The 26,344-nt window shown below is 40.0% G+C and overlaps 1 protein-coding gene across 3 annotated transcripts in view; it reads right to left on the reverse strand.

Annotated features, from left to right (window-relative positions):
* Positions 1 to 10,966, reverse strand: part of TNFRSF19 (TNF receptor superfamily member 19) — a 59,365-nt gene extending 48,399 nt beyond the window's left edge. Inside the window, exons 1-2 of one of the 3 annotated variants that reach the window (XM_069013453.1) lie at positions 10,769 to 10,966; positions 10,509 to 10,595 (exon numbers count right to left, since the gene is read on the reverse strand). The gene's annotated coding sequence lies outside the window, so the exon portion shown is untranslated. Of the gene's footprint in view, positions 1 to 4,524; positions 4,820 to 5,089; positions 5,166 to 10,508; positions 10,596 to 10,768 lie in introns of those variants that run through there. The other 2 variants (XM_069013445.1, XM_069013462.1) reach the window with 2 other exon arrangements.
* Between the last annotated feature and the right edge of the window lie 15,378 nt (positions 10,967 to 26,344).

Below are 26,344 nucleotides of genomic sequence, written 5' to 3' on the forward strand. Positions count from 1 at the left end.
GATTTGGGAGAAAAATCCTCATTAACTTTTTAATTTCATGTAATACATGAAACAAATACATTACACTGTTCGGTGTAAAATAAATACTTCATGTGCTTTCTTAACTGCTATAGGACTTAAAACTTTACAGAAGTGTGCGAGTGAAATAAAGTTGTAAACATAATTGAGTTTCTTAGATTTGACTATCAGGTGATTACTCCAAGTCATACATATTCCTTAATAATTAAAAATTTTTGAAAAATCCTTAATAACATAAAAAACAGCACAGTATAGTTCTAATGTAATTATTACTATCTATATAATACTATCAAAACTTCATAACCAGGATTCTTTCTAAAGTTAAAAGTTTAATTTTAAATTTCAATATTTACTTTTGCTTCTGAAAATACATGTGTAACATATCAAAAAGAAACTGAAGAGTGTAATAATTGTATATTTTTGTGTCAAATTTCACATAGAATTTTCAATACAAACAATACTGGTGAGCTGTACTAAACCTAATGATCCAAAATACGGAGCTGTAACATAATCTAAGAAGGCTATTTTTTCTGTGCAAGTCACCTGAAGCATGAAAAAATTAAGAAAATTAAGAACAGCCCAATTAACCGCCCTGCAGACTAGTTATTTGCAATAAAACTATATTAGCTTAATGTAATTCAGATATATTAACCCTAGACCTTTTCTCCAATATGCAATAACTTGAAGATTTAACATTGCTAAAAAATCAGTATATATACAACTCATCAAAATCAATATTGAAACAAAGCTAATTATGTATTTTCATGTTTTAATATTCTGGAGTCACAAATGGAATAAAAATCAAATGCCAGTCCTTAACAGAAGGTCATACAGAACAACAAGCAGTATTAAAAATCTTGCTGGTCATTCTGACATCTTGTATTTCAGTTTTGAAATTGCCCTGTCATAAGATGATCTTCTTATAGCATGTACCTCAAAGACTTTTAGAAAATAAAAAGCACATGGTAAAGCATCCTGTAACAAAATACATTTTGTTCACTTAGGTATGAAATTTCATTGCAGCTGTGAAATATTCTCTATTTAAAAGTAAATCTACTGCCTTTATAACAGTCTCGCCAAGTCCAGCCACCAGGAGTTCTACCACACAGAGCAAATTTTCAAAATCAAATGTTTTATAACTGGCATCAAACTATCAAGGACTTCTTCAGCTTATCTATACACCTAACTAAGCTTCAGTTTTTTGTCTGATCATTACAAGTTTCATGAGATCTTATAGCTTTAGGTCTAGTATATGAGATATCATCCATATGTCTTCTGCAGTTAACAAAGATTCCAAAAGAAGCTTGCAGGTCTACGGACCTTGAACTTCAGAGCACTTCAGTAGTACCAGTGCACTTCAGTAGCACCAAAACACCAAATAATTTCAGCAGACATGTATGAATGCCTGTGGTACTCTATCATGCCCACTGTCATCACTCCTACCAAAACAACACCAGAGACCATATACTGACTAACATGTGAGAAAGAAACAAGCCAGTGTACAATAACCATTGTTAAGAGCACAAATAAAATAAAATAAAACGTTTCTTTCATGACAAAATTTTGATAAAAATAATTGAAAGGCACCATAATGGTTAAGGCACATTAATAACTCATTGTATTGAACTGAAGTCCCAAAGGAGGGGGAACTGTGTCAGCTGCGTATTTCCTGTTCAATCTCCAGTTTGGTCAAAAGTCCTGCTGAAAAAGCAGAGACTGTAGCACTTAATAGATTGCCATCAGGCAAATTTCTTCTCTCATGATATCAAATGGCATTATACTGATGTCTGTTGGACACCAGCCATTCACCTCATGCTTTCAAGTAAGAAGTTACTAGAAGTTTTTTGCCCCTAAAACATGTGTGAGTAAACAGAGGTTCCATACCTTTAAAGATTATTTGCTCTTGTCCAGATACTGATTTTTTAAATCCTGCATACAGTTATACTCAATTTTATTAGAAGAAAGAAAACTGTGGACAGTTTTTTGAGGTCACTAAATCATACCAAATATATCTTATTAGGTTAACAGTAATATGCTTGCCTAAAATACTCAGGGAAAAGCAATCATCACCGGTAATGTACTGAACTCAGGATAGAGAACTTCCATTTGGAAATGCAGTTGCATAATTTTAAGGTCATTTGGGGCCTACTATGCATATGCATAAAGAGGGCAATATCAAAAAACAAATTAGAAACATATAATAAATGTAATGTGGAAGTAAGAACTTCCAGCCTTTCAGGGTTCTAGAATCCATTGTCCTCTAAAATTCATTCCTACATTTACCAGCTTGCCTGAATAGTAGTCATCATTTTATTTCAAAGTCCATGTCAGAAAAACATTTCTTCTTTCTCTCCAAAAAACTTAAAGTTCCACCATGAAAGACACTACCTCAAGAATCAAAGCAGCATGGCTAAATTATGGCTGACTAGCAGGTTTCTCAGACATGTAAGCATCAAAACTTTGAAGTCAACATCACCCATCTTCTAAGGAAAACTTTAGAAAGGGTGAAGAGTCCCAACTACACATTCACTTTACTTGAAGCTGTGAATTCCCAGTTAATTCACAACCAGGTCTTATAAGTTTCCCATATTTGATATGACATTTTTTCAGGACGACCACTTTTCATGCGCTCTCTAACACCGGTAGAGTACTCTGAGAAGTTCTGGGTAAAAAAGAGGGATGAAAATATAATCATCTTATCTTGCCAACAGAGGTCTCTGGTATCCAACAAACAGGGTCTCAGATCCTTTCTAACCACCTACTTCCCACCCGCAGCTGTCAACTGCATGCAATAAAACGAGAAGGAGTGGCAGATGGCTTTTGCAGAGTCAGTGCCCCACGGGCAAGAAACAAGAGAAGGGAAAGTACTTATGCTGCTACAAAGACAAAGAAAGGGAGCAAGTTAGGGACAAGAACTTCCACCACAGAGCTGCACATTGTTATTCTGTCTCACAGGTCTAGAACATCTTCCCTTTACACCCTGCCCACAACGCTTGTACTCTTCCCCTTTGTGAAGTAAATGAGGTCTTGTCTGACCACATTTGCTCCAACTTTTCCGAGAAATGTGGGAAAAAAACTTCATACTGTCAGCTAGAGCACATTCATCACATTAAATATCATGTTGAATAGATCTGTATTTTACAGAAGCTACCATACATGAAATCGTATGACATTAGGCAGCTAAGAATTTATTTCTAATTTTGTAAAGACAAAGGTAGCAGATCAAAGTTAGAACCTTGTGGTGATCAAAACCACTTAGATGTATTTTAGGGAGATGAGAAGAAGATTTATACACAGCCAGGAAATATTTGTGCTTCTCCTGAGTACCATATGCTTCAAGTTACGTTAACTGAAATACTTGTCTTTACAAGAATAAGGGTGATAAAGCAGTTTATCATTTGTGTTCTTCAGCACATCCAGCTTGTCATGAATTAGATATTAGAGTGAAATATTGTAACAAAGGTGCAATGTGGTGACATTTTTCCTACACATAAACAAAGCTTTTTAGAGGATCAGAGCCTGTGATTCACACAAGAACTCCCACTCTCACTGAAATTGATGAGCCTACTCATACAACACCAAAACTGTGGTAAAAAAAAAAGTTGATCCTTCTGTTTAATAAATCTTCCCCATCTCAAGTTCTAGGAGGCACTGGTTTGCTAGATGAAATCTCAGTGTCAAGATGCACTTGTACTTTTGTACTCAGATATGTGAATAAGTAATACATTGAGAATGCCAGTATTATATTCATACTTCATTTACACCAAAATACACTAATAGCTCTTTTCAAAGTAATTTTTAGGGATTATGAATTATAAAGCATTGGGCTGGTTAACTACTGCAATGGTGCAACGCCAATATGCTACATTTATCCAGCCAGCCTTGAGCAGTTTTGGATGGCATGTAATGTCTCAAAAACCACAGACATGAGTTACGTTCGTTCACATCATTCTCTTCTACTAGGATTGCAAGTTGTGGAAAGTGAGAAAAAGTAATTTATTGCCTCCTTAACTGACATTTTAAGCATCTTACTACTAAACTAACTAATAAAGAAGCTTACTCCTAGGTCTGAAAAAAACCAACAAACCAACCAACCAAGAACAGCAACAACAAAAAACCCCACCCAAAACCCCCAGCTCTTTTCTCTTATGGTAACAAGCTCCCAGGTAACATACCTAAGTAACTTGCTTTATATCTGATGGTGAAGGTGTGCTTGAAAGAGATTATGCAGTAGTTAGGAAACTGACTTATATATTGAATCAATTTGCCATTTACTCATAATAAATACTACTAGACCACTTAATGAACTTGATAAAAGCATCCCTCTAAAGTAGTTGTAAATATAAAGGTGGTAAATAAGTATTTAGTATCTCGATTTTTCACGAACATCAGGTACAGCTTTTGGTCCAAGGTCATATTAATGGGGACAGCCATCAGGAAAGGAAGTCAAACAATCAAAAGCTTTTCAACAAACCGAAATGTAATTGGGGCTTTTCAATTTCTTACCAGGCAAAAGAAAAAGTTAGGAGCTCCTATTCCTTCAAGTCCAGCTCTAAAATTGTTTGAAGCAAACAGCAGCTTATTTATGCAGCAGACACGAGAAGCGCTTGTGAACATGAAAGCCCAGCTTTCAAGGGCTTTTTGTTCGCCGCACTCCGGGGCATGGAGCAGCCACTCCAGGGCTGTCGAGACCTGCCGAACCCACCAGCGGCCGCCGCGGCTCTCCGGGGCTGCGCCGTGCCCCGCGTACGCACCGCGGCAGAGCCGGAGCCACCGCGGGGAGCAAGGGGCCCGGCGGAGCCCTCCCCCGCCCCCGCGCTGCCCCGCAGCCTGAGCTTTCCGCGGAGCTCACTGCCATCACCTCCCCCGTCATGTGGGGGGCAGGCAGCGCTGCCGGTGCCGGGCGGGGCGGTCTCGGGGCAGCGGTGTCCGGCCAGCCCGCGGTACCCTGGGGGGTGGCGGGGGCAGCCGCGTGGAGCCTCGGGGCGCGGAGACGCCGCTGCCTCCCCCCGTGGCCGCCCCGCTCCGCGGCGGAGGGGCTCGGGCCCGCCTGGATGTCGCACGCACCCACCTGCCACGCCGCGGGCCGCCGGCCGCCCCGGCCATCCGAGGAGCGCTCACCCCGCGCCCGCCCCGCCGCCGCCGCCTCCCGCTCGGCGCCCGCCCCGTCGCCCCGGCAACGCCGCGCCGCTCCCGCCCCGCCCCGGGTCAGCTGACCGCGGGCAGCCAATGGGCGGCGCCCGCCCCACGTGCCGCGGGATGGATGGATGGATGGATGGATGGATGGATGGATATGGATGGATGGATATGGATGGATGGATATGGATGGATGGATATGGATGGATATGGATGGATGGATGGATGGATGGATGGATGGATGGATGGATGGATGGATGGACGGATATGGATGGATGGAGGGATGGATATGGATGGATGGATGGATGGATGGATGGATGGATGGATGGATGGATGGATGGATATGGATGGAGGGATGGATGGATGGAGGGATGGATGGATGGATGGATGGATGGATATGGATGGATGGAGGGATGGATATGGATGGATGGAGGGATGGATGGATGGATGGATGGATGGATGGATGGATGGATGGATGGAGGGATGGATATGGATGGATGGAGGGATGGATATGGATGGATGGATGGATGGATGGATGGATGGATGGATATGGATGGAGGGATGGATGGATGGAGGGATGGATATGGATGGAGGGATGGATATGGATGGAGGGATGGAGGGAGGGATGGATGCATAGATATGGATGGAGGGATGGAGGGAGGGAGGGAGGGATGGATGGAGGGATGGATGGATGGAGGGATGGATGGATATGGATATGGATGGATGGATGGATGGATCTGGATGGATGGATGGATGGATGGATCTGGATGGATGGATGGATGGATGGATGGATGGGGATGGATGGATGGATGGATGGATGGATGGATGGATGGATGGAGGGATGGATGGATGGAGGGATGGATGGATGGAAGGCACGCACTGGGTGTCCACACTGGCAGGGGGTGAGTGCTCCATAGTAGTGGTGTGAATCCAGGGTGAGTCACAAGTGAGGCGCTGGTGTCTTTTTTGTCACACCAGGAGGACAGGATAGCAGAGCACCTCTGTGCCCATCCCTGTCTCCAGAGGCTGCCCAGGCTTTGGGGTCTGCAGCCTTGGCATTACAGATCGCCCTCAGAGGGAGATCAACTTATGGCTGCTGGGCTGTTTTAAAGGGACTGGCCCTTGGCCACTGTTCAGGTTAGTGTAGAATGAGTCCTCATAAGTCAGCAAAGCCCTTTCCACCTTTCCTGCCCAAAAAGCATGATGGAGTCTTTCTGACAACACACTGTGAATTCTTCTTTCTGCAGACTCTTCTTTCTGCAAACCCTCCTTTCTGAGGTACTTGGATAGGTTTTTATTCCTGCTAGCTCAGAGCCTGAAATATTTTATCCATTCTGCAGGTAACAAGTTACCCAGCTGTAAGCAGTGTGGATACCAAATGCCAGTATCATTGGAGAAATGGAGAAATCCAGCCCTTCACGGATAGTAAGTTGTTCACAGTCGCTAGATTGTGTGTTACTGCTACTTCCTTCGACACAAATTAGGAGCTTTCCTGAAGGTGGTAATGCTCCAACATCGGTGAAACCAATCTTGGAGGCCTTGGTAAAAGAACTGCTGCAGCAGGCATTTTGGGTCATTAGTTCTAGTTCTAATGAAAAGGTTAATGATCCACTTACAGTCTAGACAATTGTGTGGACACACAAGGGATGGAGTTAGGCTCTGAAAAAGTGAACAAATGCTTATACTTGGTGGTAAAGCATTTTCAAATAAACAGAATTTTTGGAGCTCCTCACAGATAAAATTTTGAAGATCACCAGCCACATGGGCTTCTCTAAAAATAAGGAGTGCTTATTGAAATCCAGCAAGATGCACGCAAAGAGAAAAATGATTGCTGCAAAACTAGTTGTTTTCAATTATGAAATCCAAACAACTCAGAGTGTGCAGGGGTTTTCATGTAATTATCTTCTAAACGGCCTTCAAAGAGGAGTTTTGCTTCAGGACCCTTGCCAGGAGGAGCTCTGCAAGAGGCTGGAATTTCAGTGAGGAATGGCATACTGCTGAGCAGCAGCAGCGCATCTGTTGTGAATAGCAGCTGCTGCACAGCACTGAGCATTGTGCACAGTCTCACTATTTACAGACAACCTTTTGTATGTTATCTGTTTTCTGGAGCCACCAGTGAAAATATTGCATGAGTTTTTCTTAGTAGAATCATCATGTATGTTTCAGATACTTGTTTTAAAGTAGTATAGTTAGCCAAAGGTATTAAAATATCCCAGAGTTCTTGAAGTGTTGACTAAACACTGAGCGTTACCATATAAAGAAACATTAAGACTTTCATCAGACAGTGGGTTACTATGCTAATGAACTAAGAGCAACGTGTTGCCTGTAACTGAAACTCAAGAGTTCAAGTCCTTGTTGTAGCATGTAAAATCTTTCCTCTGAATGTAAAATGGATGAATTAGTTCCATTCACCATTGAAAGATGTTGAAAATTGCAGTGTTTATTTTGTTTTAAATCATGATGCTTCTCAGGAAATTGAAGAAGTGAATTGTTAGAGGAACTAGTACAGAGATTCTCACTACAACAGAGAAAACAAAAAAGAAATATTTGGAAAGCAGTTTCAGCTGACCCCTTTGATAAGACTGAGTTGCGTGACATATCTGATGTGGAAGCAGAAATTGTACAGCAATAGGAAGTTGTTATCTCCATATCTCAAATGCTAACACAGTTCCCCCAGTCAACTGTGAGATAGATCTACTCTTGTTATGACAGCTGTTGGAAACTGATGTCAGTATAACTGTGCAATGTCTTTTGATAATCTTAACTATTACAAACCTTAAAATATGTTTATGATGTTATCTAAGACACCCTGTTTGGAAATGGGTCTATTTATAATCAGAAATTGCTCAAGCTATTTTAATAAATAAATTATGTACTTGTGATTTTCCTAGTCAGATTTGCTTGAAAAAGCATTGTGAACTTTTTGTTTCTGAAGGCTTAAGCCTGAGGATTAATTAATGTTTATTCAGCTCTTAGTAAAAGCAAAGTTACTAGTGCCAAGAATTATTACTATTTAATCTTTGAAAGTCAGATCAATGACAGGCTAAACTGTGAGAGAAGTGTTATTTAAAACAACAAAAATGCTGAAAATCCTCTTCCCACCATGCTTGAATATGTTCAAGTGTGCTTTCATTTCAGCCTCACTTGCATACAGACAAGCAAAGATATTTTTCAGTTTAATTGGGTTGACGCCCATCTTTGTTTAAGTATCTGGGGAGATGACCTAAAATCCTAGAGACTCTTTACAAAATGAAAAAACTTTGTTTCTTAAATGCATTTCCAGGGCCCAAATGTTGCAAATAATTATATATGCAAATCCTGCTCTACAGTGTAATCTATCTGCTTAACCAGTGTTACTTCTGTGTGCAACTTCACCCATTTGTGTGATGGGCCAGATCCTTGTAGTGACAGTTTAATTGTATTAGGCTCACATAACTATTTTAACTTCTGAGGAAAAAGTACTCTTGCATTATTTTTTAAAATTTCCTTCTCTTTCTATTTTACACCAAACAGAGGTAAGGTTTAAAAACAATTCTCCTCAGAAAATAAATGAACATATTGGAAAACAAGCAACAAGCAAGAAGGGACTGGAAAGGCAGAGAAGCTCATCAGTGAAGCATAGAATTAGTAAATAAAGCCATCTTTTCAGGGTTACAGGAACATGTTTTAGTACATCACTGTTACTTAGGGAGAAATACTAAATTTTGCTTTGGCTGTGCCTTAAATGATATTCTTCCTTGACAGCTATACACGTATTATTCATACAGTGCTAATTACTTTCCTTATAATATAATTGACTTGTTAAGTAAGAATATGAATTAATTGATGGCATAGAAAACTAAATGATATCAAGTCAGGCCTAGTTAATCTATGTCTGGAATATTATCTCTTGATATTCAGTAAATTGAAATTTGATATATACAAATACAGTTTTAATTAGAAGAAGCAAATTTTGCAGACTGACTAATGAAAACTAACTACATTTATCTGGAAGTGTTGGTAACTTGATCTTACTCAGATGCAAGCAGACTGTTAAAATTTGTGTTTGCATGTTGCACTATGGTGCATACTGAAATATGAACATCTTGAGGGTCCTGTGGACTGGTAGACCTCACAAAGAATAGTTCTCAAGCAGTGCTTAAAAGCTATCATTTATGCTGACTTTTAGTTGCAATTTGTTAATAGACATAGTTAAGATTTGTATATACTTAAATTTAGACTTAAGAATATATAAGTCAGTATTTCAGAAGATCTTACTAGCCACCATTAAGACTAGATCTTCAAAGACCTCAGTGTCTGGAATGTTTGCAAGTCTGGTCCCAATTATGGGTTCTAAGTTCTTCTGAAAATCTAAATTATATTTAAATACTACAGAAGGAGTTTGAGTCTTATTTTAACAGTCTGACTCCAGCTACAGGCCCAGAACACTCATGGATTTGGCCCAAACTCACATGAAGATTTGGCCCTTTAAAATTGCAAATGTGTGAATAATCCTAAATCTTCAAAAGATTGTTACCTTATAATGAATTTCTGGAGTAGATGTCTTAAAACTTCTTCAGCACAATACTGTTCATAAACACGAATTTGAGGAACAGAATACAAAACACTGTGAATGGAAGCTGCATCACTAAAATGCAGCAAAACTTCAATGAAGTTCAGCAAAACCAGCTGTTGGCTCTAGATAAACCTAAGATTTCTTTAATATCTTTATTAACATTCCTTAGAGGAACCTTCTACCATCAGGTAAAAATGTTACTTTTATTTTCAAGATTTCATGTGGTACAGCTGAACTATAATCTCTTCAATCTTAATCTTAAAATAAAACCATTTTCTTTTGTGTATAAGGATGTCCTGTTTATAAATTTAGTTCTAATAAATTGTGGAAGTGGAGCCTTTTTTTTCACTTCAAGTATGGAACTATTGGGCTTGAAAGTGTTGTTTGAAGAAGACACAATTTAATAAATGCAGTGAGAGCAAAGAAAGTATTACAGTGTTTAGGAAACATGGTTGGCCTTTCCTTAGAAAATAAATATTCCCCTGAGTCATGTAATACATGTATTCAAATATAAATTTACAAAATTAGACAGTAAGAATGAGCAGTGTAACCCAAAATTGTATGTATCCCCAAAACATTGAACAATACTGGGATTTGCTTAAGTTTTCTATATATTGTTCTAGATAGTCTGTTCTCAATGTAATTCTGCCCAAGAGCTGCACATAAAATGCTGCATAAATTACAAACAATCTTTTGAACTTTGTACACACAATGATGTGTAGTATTATTGGTTATGTGAACTTTATGATTTCTTAAAATCTTGCAACACAAAACTGAAAAAAAATACAAAATTCAGTACCTGTTATCTGATGAAGTTTTCCAGTGCCAGACTTTCTGCAGCTTAATTTCACACCGCCAGAGCTTCTGTATTAAATGCTTTTACCTCCTTTAAAAAAAAAAAAAAAAAAAAAAAAAGAAGAAGAAGAAATAAAAAAAGTATGTCAGCACAAGCCCAGACGAAACTCCAAATCCGGGAAAATAAAATTAACCATGCAGATCAAAGGCAGACGAGCACTGAGACCAAATGCCTGTAATCTGATCAGTGATCAGTTGCCGTACATCAAAGGCAGTGCTTTGGCGAGGAAAAAGAGCTCCTTTTCCAGCAGGTAGTTGCACTCTTAAATTCTGCCTTTCAGTATTCTGCACTAGCCCTTTTCCCCCATTCCTTGCTTGTGCTGGGAGAATGCACACGATTCTGAAATGCTTGGGGTTGAGTGGCTGGATCTGTAGCTTTTGAGTTCCCAAGCTGTGTTGTGGATTGTGTGTTGGAAGCTTTCCCCAGTGCCAGCGGGTTCCGCTTTATCCCTTTCATCTCGCTGAGCTGCAGATCCCATGACATCATTCAATGCTGTGGGACTGGTTAGAGAGCTGTAATACAGCCTGTGGGGGAATGCAGCTAAAGAGCAGCAAGAGTTTGCATGATTTCTAATCAGGTTAGCCCATTGTAACAAACCCGAGGCTCACTTCAAAGTCTTCACTAAGTTTAAGTTTCCTCCCGAGGAGGGAGAATAGTGTAGCTATAAAGTATTCTTTAAAAGATGCTTTCTAATTTTGTCTGCAAGAGGGAGTTAAAATTTTCCATAAAGTTCTGAAAGTCGAACATGAAGGTCGGTTTTTCAGGCAGCTGTAAGACATGAGAGAAAACTACTTTTGTTTGTCCCTTTGTCGAGATTTGGAGCAGAGAAAATGGTGTATTTTGCACGCTGGCATTGGTTTTTTGCACTGGCAAAACCAAGCACAATAGAGCATGCTCTAAGTCCCTGGCTCACATCCTCCCCGCTGCTTAATGTGTGGCCTTTTGCAAATCATTCTGTTTGAGCCTGATTCATCTGTGGCTCATGATTCCTTTACGTAAATGAGCTATAAAGCTGCCATAAGTAACTCACAGAAGTGTTTTTTGGTGTAAGAGCAATTTTTAACTAGAGTAGATTTGAAGTGGTCACCATTGGCTTCCTCAGAGGGAGGCTTTTGGAGGCATGAAAGTATATGGACAGACATTCTCTGCAGTTCGTAGTCCCGAGGTTTGCTGGAGGGTCCTGTGTAGCCCTGGCAAGTAGGGGAATCCTCAAAGCTGCTGTGACTTTCTGTCTTGCAGTGCAGAAGAAAGGTGGAAGAAATGTACTACTGAATTTCATGTTCTGTGATCTGAGGCTAAGTTAGCTTTTGGCAAAGAGATTAATTCAGCCCTCTATACTTCAGCTATTAGTAAAACATACAAATATCAAGCAGGATGGCTTTTAGGATAATCAGCCATATTGAAGATGTCAGTGAAGCTCCCATCCACGGATACCCCATACTTCGGGCATACCACATGTGCAGACGAAAGTAATACGAGCCTGTCAGCTGGTGGACTCATGCAAATATTTGCACATCGAGTAACCGAGAATTAATTTAAAAGGCAAAAGTAAAAAGAGGCAATGTGCTAGATACAGTTGCCTTAAGCACTGAAACAAAAGCAAGCAATCAGGGGGTAATGGGTGCTGGACAGTGGAGCGCGGGAGCGGTGAGGGTCTGGTAGAGGTCCCTCGTTCTGCTCCCCGCGTGTGGCCGCAGCCGCCTTCCCCTCGGCGCTCGTCCCCCGCTCCTTGCCTTGCGCAGCCCCGCTGCTCCCGCTCCCGCCGCCCGGGGACGATGCTCCCGCGGCACTCGGTGGGATAGGGAGCCTTCTGCTGGTGGGACGGCGCACTGTGGGCAGAACCGGGCCGGCAAGGAGCACTCTGCTTCCCGGAGACGCCGAAGAACATTTCCAGAAAGACTCGAGAACTTTAGAAAGGGTGCTGTAGAATTCTGTAATTTTGTTGGTAGCTGGACAGAGTTTAAATATCGTTTTGGGTCACCTGTCCAGGCAGACCCTTGGGGGATGTTCTGGTAACTGAGATGGAGAAGAGGTGTTGCAGGTACAAAGGAGTATGGTGCAGGTAGTGAATCTGAGTTTCAGGTAGACACAGCTGGAAAAAAAATGTGAACAAACCACAATTTTCTCCCTTTCTCTAATTTCCACTTCCATCTATTATAAAGAAAAGAAAATTATCCAGGCTGCTTACTTCTCTTTTAACATTAATCTGCACTCTTCTGACATACAACTCTCTATCACCAGAAAGTTTTTTTATAAGACTCCATTTGTAGCTGTCATGGTAAAACTGGGAATGCTTATACTGAAAGAAAATTTACAGGTGGGCTGTATGGAACTAAAATAACCCCTTTAATTTCAAAAAGGCTGTAAGAACAATGCTGTTCACAGAAAACACCTTTTGTTTCTCTGGATTTTAAGCAAAAGCAAGTCCTGATGGCTTATTAGAGGTCTTTGATCTTTCTTTCATACATATGAAAAGAGAAGTAAGGTTAATTATTGCCAATTCAGCTTTCTAAAACCTAAGCATTGCATTTTGCATTTATGACACTACTTTTTACTGTGGAGCCTGTCAGCCTGAACTATCTGCTATTTCCTATTCTATGGCTTCCACAAAATTTAGCCAGATGTGTGTATTATAACAATTGTTGTCTGTAGTTCAATATTTTTCCAAAAGCTGATTATGGTTTTTTCTCCTTACATAAAATGTGGGTAATATTGTGATTTGTATAAGGCACAGAACAGACGAGTACCAGAGCCAGAAACAGAACTTACCTAAGATGACACTTCACTTTTACACTTTCTGATCATCAGCTCATGCTTTGTCTTGTAGTCACTAATCTAGCAAGGCATTCAAGCCCAAGTGGTCTGAAATCCATTAGGTTGCTCTCTAGGTGATTGATTCTGATCACTGAAATTACTGGTGTAGGAACAGGCCTGAAATTACTGAAAATGGGACCCACCTTTTACTCACTCTCTGGTTATCTAAAATGTGTTTCTGGAGGAAGCACTTGTGATTCCTGTGCGAAAGCAGGGAGGTGTCTCTGAAGTCCTGCACAGGGAGATGATCTCTTCCCAATTAATTGCTTAATTTTTTCTAAATTTAGACAGAATCTTCCTTGAGAAACATTTAGTGGGTTTACCCTTCTCTTTTTACCATGTGAGGATCTCAAGCTCTTAGATTCCTCTTTAAGATTTTTTAGGGAAACAGAACAAAGTCCAGGGCTGCTATTCATAGCCAAAGTGCTTAACTGGGTCAAAGCCATACAAGATAGTCAGTTGATAGAAATAAGAACTTTCTGGAGATGTTTCTTAAATACAACTAAATCTTGGGGAAAATTCTTTGTGGAAGAAACAAACAAACCAAATAAAAGGGTTTGTACCCTGCTCCATGCTTAACATACCTAATATTCATGCTATGCCTTACACACTCTTATCATATACATCAAATGATTTATCGTGTTGCTTTATATACAGGCTGTCTGCACCTCTTCACTGCACCTCTTCCCTTTGCTTTAGCTTAGTACATAGGAGCTCCAACAGAGAGGAGGCCAGGAATCATCACAGGAAAGCAGTCATTGTTACAGCCCACTCACTGGCCATGCAGCCATTGCTTGTGCTTGCTGCAGCCTTTCTAAGCGTGGCATAAATGCTGGATATCCTATTATAAATATCACACCAGCAACATTGGTGCAGTAACCAACTTCCATCGTGCACATCTGCTGGGGCTGCTGTCTCCTGATGATCAGTGGTGAGAGGCTGATTTATAGAGGTGGAATACCATTTTCAGAACCTTTTATGGTAGATCAAAACTGTCTCTGAAACTATGCTTGTCTATCTGGGTCCCAGTTGATGTCAGAAGTGCTGATCATCACTCTCTTAAAGCATTAGCGGGATATTGTTCCATGAGGCAAGTCAGTCCTGTGGTCAGGAGAGATGCTTTAGAATACCCAAATCCAGCCTCCTGCATTATCTGCATTGCCATCCTGATAAAAGCTAACATCCTCTTTCTGCAGTATCACATGTGTGTTGTTCGTCCAGGTGTTGCTGATGCCTACTCCCACTTCCTGCTACAGCACTTGCAACCTCCTTGAGAGTCATAATATTTGCTAAGGACTTCAGATACAGCACCTTTAGGCCAAAAAATCAAGACCCTTTGGCATTTCCTGAAAAACTGGCTCACTGTTATCACCTAGTGTGTCATCAGACTTACCCCAATCTGCAACACTCTGCACAGACAATTGCAGAGCAACTTGCTCTAGTTAATACTAGCTTTGGATGTAGTTCCATTAGTTTTTGACTTTCAGGGAGAAAAATTCCGTCTGCCATTTATGTCTTCTGCAATAGCAGGTCCCTGACCTCATGACTTAGGAGGAGAAAACATTTTTGTTTTGCCTGTCTTTGGTCCTGAATTTTTACTGCAGTTTGCCTGTGGGTTTTTTCCCCCTGTGGGTCTTCATAGGGAGACAGCTTTGACTTGTTCCCTTATGAGTACCTTAAGATCTAAGCAAAGTGGAGATTTTTGGTTCTTGGCTCACCAGGTGAATCACTCTAAGGGAAGCCTCACGGGCATTGCCACATCTAGATAATGTGGAAGGTTGGGAATTTGGCTTTGAGGTTGTCCTCAAAGATAATGTAGATGCACCCTGTAGGAAGTAATAGCTAATTTACCTGTGATTGGGAGTCAGAAGTTGTGGTTTTATTCCTGGTTCTATTACATGGCTATGACTGGAGGCAAGTTACTTTTTCTCACTGTGTTAGATCCTCAGTCGTGTAAGTTTTAGCTAAAATTAAATCAAAGGTATAGTGTCAGTTTATGCTCTATGGCCATCCAGTTATTCTCAGTATATTTTCCTATCCCTTTTAGAATAATGTAAAAATGATTATTTGTAATACCATACCTGAAATAATGCAAAACAATTCTGCATGAATACGGAATCAAAATAATCTGGTTCTGAAACTTCCAAAGTTTCTGTATTGAAAGTGTTCTTGAAGATTAATAAGAATAACAAGCATCCCTAGGGCAATAGTGTGCTTCTCACTTTACTGTGCACTGAAGTTTCACAGCCCTTACCTGTCCTCACACACATCCCAGAAATGAAGAAAGAAACTTCTGTTATGTCTTTGTTCTTTATTGTCTCAGTAAATGAAAACATAAAGTTTTTTCCCTCTTCTACATGAAGTTTTTCACTTGTACTGAAATTACCCACTGTGATTTTCTGCCTGTTTGGGTGTGTGAAGTTCTGCACCAGCCTGCAAACTTTAATAACTCAGCACTCTTTCCAGAGGTGCTGGTGGAATTGTGTCAGTGAATTGACTTCCCCAAGGCTGCTGAAGCTTGATTATAAGTATTGCTCATGTAGATGGAACAGGAGATTCAATGATTTTGTAATTTGTATTTCAGAAGTCAGTGGATATTTTTGAAGCACTGTATTCTCATCCTACTTTAAAGAAAAATTATGTACTTAGTAGCACATCCTTCTCTTCAAAGCATTTTATTATCCAACCTTTACTTGTAAAGCATGCTAAGGTTTCATCTGTGAGATCTCATGTATAAACCCCCCAAAACTCCAAGTCCAATTCTAACTGCTCTATAGAAGATGCAGTGAAATCAGGCTAAGTGGGAAGAAAGGGAATGGAGAAACAAATCTGAGATGTGTAATTCAGTGATCCAGAGTAGAGATCATAGCTGGCCACCTGCCTAGTTGTTATCAAAACACAGAATCCCTTAAGGAAACTGTAGCAAAACAATTTCTAAAAGATAATGAAATTAGCTGCAACTAAAAAGACTGTTCTTATTTTAGACAAAGTATTGTTTATAAATACATATGTCTGATCATAGAGACACTGCAATCACATCACCACACTTCTATCTTCAAGCATTTGTTCAGTTTTGCCCTTTATCCTCACTTCGTAGTTCAGAATTCTCCCCATTTAAATAAAGCACTCTCAGTGTTATTTCACAGATCTTATACTACTTCTCCCTTCCTCTTTCCTTTTTTCTGCCAATCTTAAGAAGAATTGACCCTCTCTCCCAATCTTTATTTTCCCCACAAGTAATCAAGAACAAAGAACAAGTTTACTGACTTCTTTGTCAGTGCTTTATTTGAAATTGTTTTCAAAAATACTCTTTTATACCAGAGCTTAGACTCAATACCTATTTGGTTAAAGTATGAAGCTGTAGAAATGTAGCAGTCAAGATGTTCAAATAATACTTGTGAATTATGTTAGTAGAGACCTTAATAATACAATTCTGTTTTCCCTTGTTTGTCATTACTTTGCCATCTGGGAGCTCACTTCAGTAGTTTAAATGAAAGATCCTGTACTGCCTACATCAGATCCTGTATTCCAAAGTATACCTACTGCAAACAAAAATCCAAATTTCTGTGCTGAGCAATTTAAGTTCCTTATGGAATGACTGCAAACTGTGGGCACTTACTCCCTCTGCAGTCAAGAGCCTAATCTTAGTCACTCAAAGACTTATAATCATATTCAAAAGTCAAAAGGGGTAGAGAGCTGAGATTTCTTTAATTCTATCCATATAGCAAAGAGCTTGTATGTCCATATCTTTAAGCAGGAGACAGTCAATAGGACATAAATAAATGCATATTTCTGAGTTGAGGCCTAGCCTGCATGTTATTTTTGGATATTCAGACATAAAGAACCTGTCCTCAGATGATGATATAGCAACTGACTTGTAGAGCAGCATTAGTGTAATTTTTGGCTGAGTTTCACCTCCCAGAAAAGAGCAGGTTTATTTGAAGAAATTAGACAAGAAGATATACAGATTGTCACCACTCTTAAATAGGCAGCTTTGATAAATAGTGCTATTGTTAAGAAGACACCTGAACAGAATCAATGTCTCAGAAGAAATGGTAACTAGATCTAATCCCTAAGCAATTGTCTGCAGTCTCAGTTGCAATACATCTTTTCTTTTTTCACATATTCTACTTTGAAAAAGTTGAAAGATTTGTTCTTTTTATATTTTTCTCTGTTTCCTGGTTATAGATGATAAACTATACTTTTCCTGTATGAAGTATTCACAGCTTTACCCTGCTGTCCCTAAGAAATCTCCTATATTAGCTACAGCCATAAAAACACCAAAAGAATAAAGAAAAATATAAACAGAAGAGCAGAGGTTATAAAAGAGATCAGGCTCACCTGATACTTGCTGCCAACTTTTTTCAAAGCAGATGTTCTTCTTCTGACATTCATCTGTTTTTAATCTGGAGTTCTGTATCTGCTTTGACACACATTTCCTAGCTCATGATTTGCAAAGCTCCAGTATGTTTTCCCTAGATATATTTTTGCACTCTTCCTCACCTTAAAGCTCTTTGTGCTCTTCTAAAAAGCAATGACCTATGAAAAAAATAGTTGAAAACAATGGAAAAAAGAGACTATAAAGACTAAGTGAAGATGACTCAGGAAAAACAATCATAAGTTCTAATAATATCTTCAAAGTAATATTATAAGTGATGAGAGGGCAGCTTTTTTTAATTCCTAACTGAATTTCCACAGAAATATAATTTCTTAGAAGCCTGTTTATTCTGTGGAACATGCCCTTGCATGACAAAGTGATTTATTTCTTGATTTATTATTGAGTGACATACTTGCTCTCTCTCAAAACATTGAGCTATAGAAATGTGGATCCATTATTCATGTGATATATCCCAGCTTCTGACTAATTCTATGTACTGTGGTGTTAAAAATATATTCCTTTTATCAAGGAATGAGCTGAACTTCATAGAATGGCCAAAACCATCAGTAACATGATAATGCCCCTATTGTTCTGCAACTTAACATCATGCTGGATGAAGCAATTCCTCCTTTTGTTTATTCTGGACCTTGTGACTTGTTTTATTTGATACCCACAAGTTCTCATACTGAAATAAACAGGGGAAATTTGTTCTATACCAACATTTGGGATTTTGTTTTAAGTTACTTTTTTTCACCTTGAAAATACTATTAGGAAACTATGATGTCATTTGGCACTTAGTAGTAATAACTAGCAATTGAAGGGCACCATGATCTATGAGATATTGGATTCCTGATATGTTCCACAATGTCACAGCAAATGTCTAGACAAACCTCTCTGCCCCATTGGACCCCTTTTGTAAGCAGGGCCTGTGTGAAGATGCAGTCTACAAGAAGCTACAGAATGGGAATAGATCTGCAGGGTAATGCTGGGTTGTGTACTAAGGTCACCATCATCAACAGCAAGTGTTTTCAGAAATTTTAGGTGCTGCAGCTATGTCAGTGTAACAGTTTGCAGTGATCACAATATAGATCTTTTATTCTGTGCCTCCTGAACCTGAAGCATCTGGCCCTACACTGTCCTTGCCTTTCTCCTGCAAGCCAGAACAGATGTTACTTGCAGAGGCTCCCTCCTCTTGTAGAAGAAGAAGCAGAGCTTTGAAACTCTCTGTGTTTTCACATCCTTTTCTCTGTCCTTTGAAACACCTGCTTCTTCTCAGAGAAGACTGGAGATTCAGTAGAGGATCTGTATGTCCTAAAGGAGGAAGAGGATGACAAAATGTGGTCCTGTGAGACAGAGGAGGTGAACACAGAGCAGATCTCAGGCCTTTGAGAATCGGTCTGCTTTGTAGCACCCACTGTCGGAAGTTATTTTCAGTCACAGAGTCAATCATAAAACACCAGGTTAGAAGGGACCTCAAGGATTACCTGGTCCAACCTTTCCTGGCAAAAGCATGGCCTAGACAAGATGGCCCAGAACCCTGTCCAGCCAAATCATAAAATTGTCCAGTGTTGGGTAATCCACCACTTCCCTGGAGATATTATTCCAGTGACTCATTTTTCTCATTGTGAAAAATATTCCTCTTGCGTCCAATTGGAATGTCCCCAGGAGTAACTTGTACCCATTACCTCTGATTTTTTCCATGTGACTCCTTGTAAAAAGGCAGTCCCCATTTTCCTTGTAGTCACCCTCTAAATACTGGAACATGATGATAAAGTCATCCCTAAGCCTTCTTTTCTCAAGGCTGAACAAGCCCAGTTCTCTCAGTCTTTCCTCATATGGCAGGTTTCCCAGTCCTTTGATCATCTTTGAGGCCCTTCTCCAACCTGTTCATATCTTTTTGTGTGTAGTGGGAACCAAAACTGAACACAGTATTTTAGGAGAAGACATCCTGTATCCTCCATGGTACAAAAGTGACTGTTCTGGAATGGTACTGACTGTTTCTGCAAAAGATTGTCGTAAGAATGAAACACTTATGACTTTATGATAGTCGTTTGCTACTGGTCTCAGTGAAAGGTTCAGAAAGTATCACTCATCACTACTACAGGAAAAACATGCATGAAAGGATTTCTGAGAATGGTTTGCTCTTATTTCCTACTGACCTTTGCTGTATTTGCTTGCTTAAAGTGAGCAAAACTTGTTATTTCATCAGCTTCTGTATGTCTGTCCCCAGTATAGGATTTGTTCAGATAAGGAAAAGTAAATCATTCACATCAGCTGTAAGTGCCTGCTCTGTACAGCTATGCTGTACTCACATTCTGGTAAACTGCAGCTACACTGACTTCTCCAACCCTGGTGAGGCACTGGGCTTCCTACAGAGGCATCTTTTGTGCCAAAAATATTGTGCCAGTATTCAAATTTCCTTACAGAGTCTAATGGAAGAACCTGTTTGCCCTTCCCTTTCACATGTTGGAAAGTGTTTGCAACATGCCAACAACCTAAATTCAGTAAGTCACATAAGGCTATGCCCAGTCTTACTTCACTCTATGACCTGAGTTAGAGCCATTGCCCAAGAGCAGCCCTTTCTTGCAGTGTCTCCTTCTGTAGGAGGAAGAAAGGCGACCGATGTCGAGAGCTTTGGCTTCCCCTCTGGAGCATTCAGCGAGGGGCTGGTGGGAGAATATGCAGATTTGCCTACGAACTTGGCATTGCGAACACCAGGTGCTGATTTTAATAGCTGTGTCATCTTCTGAGCTTAATAATGATGGCAAGCAGGTTTGCTGATACTACATTGTCAGGCTACGTGCAGGCTGCCATCAGTGCTGTCATGCTGAATAGCAAGCACTTCTGTCAAGTGCTACCTGGAGATATTCTGGTTGGAGAAGGAAAATCTGTGTTGCTGGAAATTTGTGAGGCAGTTATTCCTGTGATTTATCCAACCTACATGAGCAGCATCGATGAACAAGCATCTGACTGGGATAAGGGAACAGCTAGACCATTCCATTTTATATGTGTGCTCTTTGTTTTCCTTCCTATCTCTACTGGGTAAATACACATAAATAATTCAAAAATAAAGAATAAGTATTATTTCCTTTTATACCTCTTCATCAGCCACAGAAAAAAGAATGAACAAACACTAGTAAGGAGGGAATGATGTGACATCTGATATCTCTGAGACTCATATATCTAAGGGATAAGGGGGGATCTTACTACCTCCCAATAAATATACAAGACAACTGTTCATTGTTCTTTCAGAGAGCCCAGCCTGTTTCCTAGTGCCCTGCATCACAAAGCTGTATGCTGTACCTGGAGGAAGATCTAATTACTCAAAGACTAGGTGCTTGATGGTGTTAGAATTTTGGCTGATTGAAAACAAGAGGCTTTTGTTCTGTAAACCTGTCTGAATAGTGAAGTGTCCAGTACTGCTCTTGCTATTTATGCTGCCAGGAAAAAACTTTAGCCAGCAGTGGGTTCAAGATATACTTGATGACAGGTGTGACTCCAAGAACCCTCAGAACACCATTACTATCCAGATGTATCAAATGCTAGTCATTTGAGGCATTGTTGTGTGATTTCAAATACACTCATTTCCTAGATTCATCATGTTAATAGGAGTGTGCAGACACAGACCAAAACCCATTCCATAGAGAGTTTAGCTTCATTAAAACTCTCTTTTCCTGATGATGGCCCACACATCACTTTAAGAATGAAAGCCAGTGGAAGATGCTAAATCACTGGAGAAGATCTCTAGCACAGATATAGTCAGTGGGCAGAGTGGCAGGTGAACACAGATGAAAATGTGTTGAAATGTGCTTTAAGATGATAATCTGCAGTTAAGAGGTTTGCTGTAATATTTATGAAAATGCACAGAGATTTACAGATCAGTGCTACATTTTCATGCAAGATTTACAGCAGAGCAACCTTGAAAAGTAGAGGACCTTGCACAGTGTTACAGCAACTCAAAGAGAGAATTACAAATTGCAAGTGCTAAAATAAAGACCCTATCTTTTGCAATATAAAATGAGAGGTTCCGATGTTTTAAGAACCTCTTAGAATCCTTAGTGCTGTAAATATGTTTGTGTATGCTATTGGTACTATGATTTACTGCAACTTTTTCACACTGTTAAAAGCTTATCTTTCAGCCAACTGTGGAAAAGTTACTTAATTGCCAGCAGTTTGGGCTGTACCAACGTGCTGTGTAGATTAGCTCTGCACATCTGCTCTTCCTTCAGCTGTGCTTGTTCAGCCTGGCCAAAGCTCAGTGTTGCCTGGCTCAGGTCACACAAAGGTTTTGGGGGGGGTTTTGACTCCTTTGCTGAAGAACAGCTTGCCTGCAAATCCTGCTCAGCAGAAAGCCCTTCATCCTTGTGTCCCAAGCCACAGCCTGTGCAGGCTCCCTGGGGCCCTGCCTGCATGGACTGATGATTCCCCTGAGTTGCTGGTTAGTGAGCACTGGCTGCCTTCGGCTTGGGCTGTCTGGTGGGGCAGTGATCCCCTCTGAGTCAAGGAGCAGATAGTGCCTGACATCCTGTGGGAAAGGCAGCATGCAGCATATTGTGTGCTGCTTGGCTCCTTCTGCCTGACACGCAGGGAGCAACATATCACACCACTTTGAAACAGACCGAATCAGTATAAATAATTGTACTACTTACTGCATCTTTAATCCTTTGAAAATCATGTTAATGCTATATGTGTCTTGCCATTTTGATATTCACAGCTTTCACGTGCCTCTTCCTCAGCATACACACTTTGAAACCAGAAATTTGTGTTGGAGGACTGTATAGAAGGAGGAGAGTACAAGCTTTACATTTTGGGAACTGGTAATCTCTCTGTTTTAAAAGGCTTTGATAGCTACCTTTAATTAAGGATGTGCCAACAGCAATTTTCATCCCTATTTCACAAGAAATATAGTTCTGTTCAAAGCTGTATTTTAGTGTCATGGTATGGTTCCCCCAACTACTGTTTTAGAGCTAGGCTCTTTTTCTTCATGCTGAAACCATGCAGGAACTTATGTTGAAACAGAAGGTACTGTGGATATGATTCACATTTGTCTGTTGTTATGTCCATTTCATCTTCATCTTTTGTGAATAGTATTTTGTATTTCCAATAAGTGATTTAACTTAACCACTGCCTTCCACAGAAGCTCACAATTAAGCTCTAAATGTTATTTACTTCCCTTTAATTATAAAAATACACCAGGTTAGTTTGTAATTAAAGATAATGATAATGTTGTTTGATACCTTGTGGGAAGAAGTTTAAATATTTAATGACCAAGCTGTTCTAGGAAGGAGGGCAGCAAAACCAGCTAGAGGTTCTTTTTTCCCCTCTCTGTCTTCTGGAATGGAGAACAAAGACACCAACTCCCAGCAAATTCGACATGTAAAGAAAATGCAGTAAGTTGGTAAAAGTTGAAGACTCACTGGATGTAAGAGAAGAGAGGAAGAACTGAAAACCACACAGATGAACTCACACAGATCTTGAGACCCACCTCCAAGAGGTCACCACACTGCTCCCAGTTGACTGCTTGTGTTCTCCCAATGGAGACAGCAGGAACAGCGCATAAGGGGCTTCCTTCCAGACCTACCTCTTAGAAGCATAGAATCATAGAATATCCTGAGTTGGAAGGGATCCACAAGGATCATTGAGTCCAACTCCTGGCCCTGCACAGGACAGCCCAAGAACTACACCCTGTGCCTGAGAACACGGTACAAACACTCCTTGACCTCTGTCAGGCTGGTGCTGTGACTGCTTCTCTGGGGAGCCTGTTCCAGTGCCCAACCACCCTCTGGGTGAAGAACCTTTTCCTAATATCCAGCCTAAACCTCTCCTGACACAGTTTCTTTCACTTGATTTAAGCTGTGCATAAAAAGGGGTTATCAAAATGCTAGACTTGGCACAAAAGTGTCAGAGACTTTGTTGTAGATCTCCCTTGAAGGACTCTTCTTTCAAGGAGGTGGGACAGAGAGTTGGAACTCCTAGGTTTGTTAAGTCACCATAGCAATGTGCACTAGAAGTGCTTTGCCAGCACTCTTAAGCAGAATGGAGCACTGGTAAATGATATCTTTGCATCCTCATGATTAAAAACAATATCTACTATAGATGAATGTAGATAAAATGGTGTTTTTTCAAGCCTGAATATCTCCTGAAAAGATTGTTTTATGTCTGGTATTCAGGCATAATGAAATTTTCCTGCATCTGTGCTAATTGTGTCTTTATAAAAGGGAAGAAACAGTCAAGAGTGAGGGACACCCTTTCACAACTAATGATCACTATTTGAAAATTCAATATATCCTCCTACTATATAAATAAAAAATGTACCTTGGACATTCCTGCTGTTTCAAACTGTGAATGCTCAGCAATATACTTATTTGACGTACCTCTGGAGGTTTTAAATTCCAGCCCATAAAACACTTTATGGGGGAGGAGTTTCATTCCCTACCTAGTTAGAGGAGGATAAATCTGAACTGGTATTTTTTAGTTTGCTGCTATTTCATCTCTTTCATGCTTCATATGCATATATATTAGTAATAATCTCATCTGGCAGTTAATCCATCTCAAAGGAGTTTCTTTTACATGTGAAGTATGCTGACACCTGTGAGAGACAACACAAGAATGAAAGAAAAGGAGGTCCTTAACTAAAAAGAATGGATGTAAATCAGTCTGTTCTGGCTGTGTGGGTTAAATGTCACTTGCTGAACTTGTGGGGTAGACTGAAGACTGGATAACTTTCATTGAGTTTGGAAGACTAGATAATTTATTTTCTAAAAATTTTATAAAATATGTTTTGTGAAACACAAAGAATCTTTAGAAACTGTGTTACAGCATTGTTTTATCTACAGCTACTCTAGAAAGCAATAAAGTTTACAGCTGAGTTCACATTTAGACTAGTATTTGTAATATTGTCTGGCTTGATTTTTAAAGATTTTTGACAGATGTGGCTGGTCCTTTGTGAATGCTTTCAGACAGGGGAAGTGGATCTATTAGTTGTAATTACCTCCATTCCTAAAGTTTCCTGAATGCGAGGAACAAGAAAAGTACAATTGCATGCTGACTCTAGAGAGATTGGAGAGGGCAAAGGAACTTAAATAACACTTTCTCTGAAAAGGCCAAAGCCTCCTTGATGTGGCTTTGACACAGCAGAATCAGCTAGAAAGATTTTGGGTGTTCCTATGAAACTATGCCATAGCTCTGCTGTCCTCAGTACAGGAAAACTTCACCCTAAGTAGTAACAAGTTACTACTACTGTAAATAGAAACAACCCCTTTTGTAAAAGTCCTTTTACGAAATAAAAGGGGTTTTAATAACCTAACGTGAGATTATGTATGTGTTGCCATTGGGAGATGCTATCACAGTATGTGTGGGAATGGTGAAATTACTTTCATTTAGTAACAGACTTTTTAATGTCTGTGTTGGCCTTGGAAGGTGCTGTTAGTCAGGGCTACCTGGCAGAGGTCTGAAGCACAGGTCCATCTCCTCCCTTTCTGACACTTGCAAAGAGCCTTATGTGTATGTCAGTGAACTGCTGTAATGGTCAGAAGTGCCCTGAAATATGTAATGGATACAGCTCACAAGGGCTTTCCGTCTCTGTCCAGCTGAAGGATTTCAGCCCATAGAGAGGAGACTGCTGCAAGCAGACATGCTGAGGGTAGGACCAGCTTTAATTGTCACAAGGTCTCCTGGGTAGAGCACCAGTGTTTCTATTTAATGCTCCTGGCGTGTCCTCCAAATAATTACAAATGTCGTGATAACTGGTACTGGTAATTGTTACAAATACTTGGTAACTGTTAATCACATTTAATGGTGCTGCTGCTACAGTTCACACAACAGTGGCAGCTGTAGCATCTGTAGCAGGTTAAATCTATTTGAAGCCAGTAGCTTGGACTTTCCAGCTTGCTATATTAGCAACAGAAACACAATAAATTTCCCTGTGCATGCTGCTAGATTAGAGCATTACTACATACTTTGACTTAGATTACTTTGTTCTATTGAAGTTTGCATTTAGAATGGGCATAAGCAGCTGAGACACAGCAACTTCTCTCCTTTCTCAGTCGCTCGTGCAATGAGATCCTTCTTTCAAGGTAAACATAAGCGAATAACAAACTTCTTTGAGTTAGCTGTCTGAAGGAATCAGAAGCATCTTACAGGTGTTTGTTAGTATGAAGAACACTGGGGCCGTACAGGAGGATGTATGTTTGGATGACCCCTACACAGAAATACTGAAGAAACTCTGAAATAAGTAGCAGAAATTCAGAACAGAATGAGGACTGCTGTGGTACAGCACTGGAGACAAAGATGTGGCAAAAAAGCTTCGGGTTAAGGGCTAACTGGTGCAGAATTTGGAGCTCTACTTCCCATTGCTTGAATTATGCTGTGCTAGAGAACTCAGATCTTGCACATTTTTTTGTACCGTTCTACTTAATAAATCCTTTAGCCCCCAAAAATGGACGACTGTCAAAACTAAGTACAGCAATATGTAAGAATTTTATGTTGATACTAATATGAAGTGTATTCCTTTTTTGGTATCTGGAAATTATTTTCAGTACAATAGGGAGAAAGGGAACAAATGAGTCTCCTTGCATGATAATGATTT

This window comes from Aphelocoma coerulescens, chromosome 1 (genome assembly GCF_041296385.1).
Source record: "Aphelocoma coerulescens isolate FSJ_1873_10779 chromosome 1, UR_Acoe_1.0, whole genome shotgun sequence".
NCBI lineage: Eukaryota > Metazoa > Chordata > Aves > Passeriformes > Corvidae > Aphelocoma > Aphelocoma coerulescens.